Here is a 5,366-nt window from a genome sequence, read left to right on the forward strand (position 1 = left end):
GGGATTTTTTGGGATTTTTTCCTGAATTTTTGGGGATTTTTTTGAGGACTTTTAAAAATTTGTTTTTGATTTCTTGGGAGTTTCTTCTGATTTTTATGGGATTTTGGGATTTTTTTGGATTTTTTGGGATTTTTTTGGATTTTTTGGATTTTTTGTGATTTTTTTGTGATTTTTTGTGATTTTTTTGGTTTTTTTTGTGAATTTTTTGGGAGTTTTTGGGGTTTTGGATTTTTTTCTGATTTTTTTGGGATTTTTGGGGGGTTTTGGGTATTTTGGGGGGATTTTTGTGTGGATTTTGGGATTTTTGTGATTTTGGAATTTTGGGATTTTGGGATTTTGGGATTTTGGGGGTTTATTTTGGGATTTTTGGGATTTTGGGGATTTTGGGATTTTTGGGATTTTGGGGTTTTTTTGATTTTTTCTGGATTTTTGGGATTTTGGGGGTTTTTGGGTATTTTTGTGGATTTTTTGGATTTTGGGATTTTTTGGGATTTTTTTTCTGAATTTTTCTGGGATTTTTTGGGGATTTTTTGGGTATTTTTTGTGGATTTTTGTGGATTTTTTCGGAATTTTTCGGAATTTTTGGGATTTTTTTCAGATTTTTTTGGTGATTTTTTGGGATTTTTTGGGATTTTTTGGGGATTTTTTTTTGATTTTTTGGGGATTTTTTTGGATTTTTTTGGATTTTTTGGGTTTTTTCTGATTTTTGTTGATTTTTTTTTGGGTTTTTTTGGGATTTTTTTTGGATTTTTTGGGGTTTTTTTGGATTTTGGGATTTTTTTGATTTTTGGGATTTTTTGGGAGTTTTTTGGGATTTTTTTTTTTTTGTTTTTGGGGTTTTTTTTATTTTTGGGAGTTTTCTTGGGAAAAATAAGAAAAAATCCTGAGAAATCGAAAAAAATTCGAAAAAATCCCAAAAATCCCCCAAAATAAAAAAAATTCTCCCAAAAAATCCCAAAAATCCTCAAAAATTCCAAAAAAATCCTCAAAAATCCCAAAAACCCCAAAATCCAAAAAAATCCCCAGAAATCCCAAAAAATCCCCATAAAACAAAAAAAAAAATCCTCAAAAATCAAAAAGTCCCAAAAAAATACCCAAAAATCCCAAAAAACTCCAAAAAATTCCCAAAAAATCAAAAAAATCCCCAAAAAATACCCAAAAATCCCCAGAGAATCCCAAAATCCCCAAAAAAATCCCAACAATCCCAAAAAAATCTCCCAAAAAATCCCCAAAAATCCTTCAAAAATCCCAAAAATTCCAAAAAGTCTGAAAATAAAGTCTCAAAAAATCCCATAAAATCCCAAAAATCCCAAAATCCCCAAAGAAATCCCCAAATCTCCAAAAAAATCCCAAAAATCCCCCAAAAATCCAAAAAAATTCCAAAAAAATTCAGAAAAAAATACCAAAAAATCCCCAAAAAATCCCAAAAAATTCCCCAAAAATCCCAAAAAATTCCCAAAAAATCCCCAAAAATTTCCAAAAATACCCAAAAAATCAAAAAAAAATCCCAAAAAATCCAAAAAAATCCCCAAAAAAATCCCAAAAATCCCAAAAAATCCCCAAAAAAATCCCAAAAAATCCAAAAAATATCACAAAATTAATCCCAAATCCAAGCTACAAAAAAAATCCCAAAAATCTCCAAAATCCCAAAAAATCCCAAAAATCCCCAAAATCCAAAAAAATCCTCAAAATCCTCAAACCCCAAAAACCCCAAAATAAAAAAATCCCCCAAAATCCTCCCAAAAAAACCCTCAAAAAATCCCAAAACCCCAAAATAATAAAAAAAAATCCTAAAAAAATCCCAAATAAATAAAAAATCCCCCAAAAATTCAAAAAAAATCCCAAAATTCCCTAAAACTCAAAAAATCCCCAAAATCTAAAAAATCCCCAAAAAACCAAAAAAAAATCCCCAAATCCCAAAAAATCCCAAAAATCCCCAAAATCCCAAAAAATCTCCCAAATCCCAGAAAAATTCCCTAAAAATCCCAAAATCCCCCAAAATCCCAAAAATTCCCAAAATTCCCAAAATCCCCAAAATCCCCCAAAAAAAAATCCAAAAAATTCCAAATCCCCAATAACCCCCAAAAAAATCCCCAAAAAATCCCCAAAATACCCAAAAAACCCCCAAAAAAATCCCAAAAAATCCCCAAAAAACCCAAAAAAATTCCCAAATTCCCAAAAATCCCAAAATCCCCAAAATCCCCCAAAACAAAAATCAAAAAAAATTCCAAAAAATCCCCAAAAAACCCCAAAAAATCCCCAAAAAATCCCCAAAAACCCCAAAAAACCCCAAAAAAATCCCAAATTCCCAAAAATCCCCAAAATCCCCCAAAACAAAAATCCAAATAAATTCCAAATAAATCCCCAAAAACCCCAAAAAATCCCCAAAAAATCCCCAAAAAATCCAAAAAATCCCCAAAATCCCCATGAATCTCTCAAAAATCACAAAAAATCCCCAAGAAACAACAAAAAAATTCCCAAAAATTCAGAAAAAATCCCCAAAAATCCCAAAAATCCCAAAAAATCCCGAAAAATCCCCCAAATTTCCAAAAATTTTAAAAATCCCCATTTCCCCGCAGCCCCCCAGCTGTCCCCAGCGCTCTCCCTGCAGGTTTCTCTCGCTGTCGTCTCTCTGCTTTTTGGGATTCTCCTCTTCGCCTTCGGCCTCAGGAGCTACCTGGGCGCCTCGAGACTCCCCCCAGGTGAGACAGTTTTGGGTCACTTTGGTCACTTTTGTCACTTTTTGTCACTTCCTGTCACTTGCTCTCGTTTTATTGTCATTTTCCCCATTTTTTCCCCATTTTTTCCCCATTTTTCCCCATTTTTTCCCTCATTTTTTCCCCATTTTTTCCCATTTTTTCCCCATTTTTTCCCATTTTTTTCCTAATTTTTTCTCTTTTTTTCGCCATTTTTCCCCCATTTTTTCCCATTTTTTTCCTAATTTTTCCTCTTTTTTTCTCGATTTTTTCTCATTTTTTCATATTTTTTCCCCATTTTTCCCCATTTTTTCTCATTTTTTCCCCATTTTTTTGCCATTTTTCCCCATTTTTTTCCTCATTTTTTCCCATTTTTTTCCTCATTTTTTCCTCATTTTTTTCTCTTTTTTTTTCTCATTTTTTCACATTTTTTTCCCCATTTTGTTCCCATTTTTTCCCATTTTTCCCCAATTTTTCCTCATTTTTACCCATTTTTTCCCCTTTTTTTCTCATTTTTTCTTCATTTTTCCCCATTTTTCCCCAATTTTCCCATTTCCCAAATTTTCTCATTTTTTCCCCTATTTTTCCTCATTTCCCCCAATTTTTTCCCAATTTTTTTCTCAATTTTTCCTCATTTTTCCCCATTTTTTTCCTCAATTTCTTCCCATTTTTGTCTCATTTTTTTTCATTTTTTTCCCATTTTCCCCCATTTCTCCCCATTTTCCCCATTTTTTCCCCATTTTTCCCATTTTTCCCTCATTCCCCTTCGGCCTCAGGAGCTACCTGGGCGCCTCAAGCCTCCCCCCAGGTGAGACAGTTTTGGGTCACTTTGGGTCACTTTGGGTCGTTTTTTGTAATTTTTTCTCATTTTTTCCCGATTTTTTCTCATTTTTTTCTCATTTTTTTCTCGTTTTATTCTCATTTTTTCCCATTTTTTTCCTCATTTTTTTTTCCCATTTGTGTCTCAAGTTTGTCTCATTTTCCCCCCAATTTTATTCCATTTTTTCCCCTTTTCCCCCATTTATTCTCCATTTTTTCTCATTTTTTCCCATTTTTCCTCATTTTTTTCCCCATTTTTCCCCATATTTTCCCCATTTTTTCCCATTTTCTTCTCATTTTTGTCTCATTTTTGTCTCATTTTTTCCCCATTATTTTCCCATTTTTTTCCGTCATCTTTCCCCATTTTTTCGTCTTTTTTTTCCCTTTTTCCCCCATTTTTTCCCAATTTATTCCCATTTTGCCCCAAATTTTTTTCCATTTTTCCCCATTTTTTTCCATTTTTTCCTCATTTTTTTCTCATTTTTTCTCATTTTTTTCTAATTTTTTCCCATTTTTTCCTCTTTTTTCCCCATTTTTTTCTCATTTTTCTGGTTTTTTCCCCCAATTTTTCCTCATTTTCCCCCCAATTTTTTCTCATTTTTTTCTCATTTTTGTCTCATTTTTTCCCCATTTTTTCCCCTTTTTCCTCATTTTCCCCTTTTTCTCCATTATTTCCATTTTTCTCTCATTTCCCCTTTTTTTTTTCCCCATTTTCCCATTTAATTTTTTTCTCATTTTTTCATTTTTCTCATTTTTCTCATTTTCCCCCAATTTTTTCTAATTTTTTTCTAATTTTTTCTAATTTTTCCCCATTTTTCCCCATTTATTCCCATTTTTCCCCCATTTCTCCCAATTTTTTCCCACTTTTCCCCAGTTTTTCCCATTTTTTTCCTAATTTTTTCTCTTTTTTCTCGATTTTTTCTCATTTTTTTCCCTTTTTTTCCCCATTTTTTCCCATTTTTCCTAATTTTCCTCATTTTTTCCCATTTTTCCCAATTTTCCCCATTTTTCCCCATTTTTCCCCAATTTTCCTCACTTTTCCCCATTTTTTCTTCCCCTCCAGGTTACTCTCCCCTCCCAGGTGACACCTACACAGGTAAGGACACCGATGACGTCAGGCCACGCCCCGATGACGTCATAACCACATTGATGATGTCACAATTGCATCGATGACGTCATAACCGCGCCCCTTTTGTCCCCCCAGGGAGCATCTGAGGATCTCCAGGATGACCAAAATCCAAGGAATTGTCACCAAAATCCCCAAAATTCTCCCCAAAATCCCAAAAATTCACCCCAAAATCCATGGAATTCTCCCCAAAATTCACGGAATTGTCACCAAAATCCCCAGAATTCTCCCCAAAATTCACCCAAAATCCATGGAATTCTCCCCAAAATTCCCAGATTTGTCCCCAAAATCCACGGAATTGTCACCAAAATCCCCAAAATTCACCCCAAAATCCATGGAATTGTCGTCAAAATCTACAGAATTCACCCAAAATCCACTGAATTCACCCCAAAATCCATGGAATTGTCCCCAAAATCCCCAAAATCCACGGAATTTACCCCAAAATCCATGGAATTCTCCCCAAAATCCACCGAATTATCCCCAAAATTTATGGAATTGTCATCAAAATCCACGGAATTCACCCCAAAATTCCCAGAATTGTCCCCAAAATCCACGGAATTTTCCCCAAAATCCCCAAAATTCACCCCAAAATCCTTGGAATTTTCCCCAAAATCCCCAGAATTGTCCCCAAAATCCCCAAAATTGTCCCCAAAATCCATGGAATTGTCATCAAAATCTACAGAATTCACCCAAAATCCACAGAATTTTCCCCAAAATCCACTGAA

The 5,366-nt window shown here is 34.0% G+C and overlaps 1 long non-coding RNA gene across 1 annotated transcript; it reads left to right on the forward strand.

Annotated features, from left to right (window-relative positions):
• The first annotated feature begins 2,563 nt into the window (after positions 1–2,563).
• Positions 2,564–4,986, forward strand: LOC146423014 (uncharacterized). The gene is made up of 3 exons (XR_014847751.1): positions 2,564–2,702; positions 4,579–4,611; positions 4,720–4,986. It is a non-coding gene; the product is annotated as an uncharacterized LOC146423014 (long non-coding RNA).
• The last annotated feature ends 380 nt before the right edge of the window (positions 4,987–5,366 follow it).

This window comes from Lichenostomus cassidix, unplaced genomic scaffold, assembly GCF_008360975.1.
Source record: "Lichenostomus cassidix isolate B80296 unplaced genomic scaffold, HeHo_3.0 HiC_scaffold_859, whole genome shotgun sequence".
In the NCBI taxonomy this organism is placed as follows: domain Eukaryota; kingdom Metazoa; phylum Chordata; class Aves; order Passeriformes; family Meliphagidae; genus Lichenostomus; species Lichenostomus cassidix.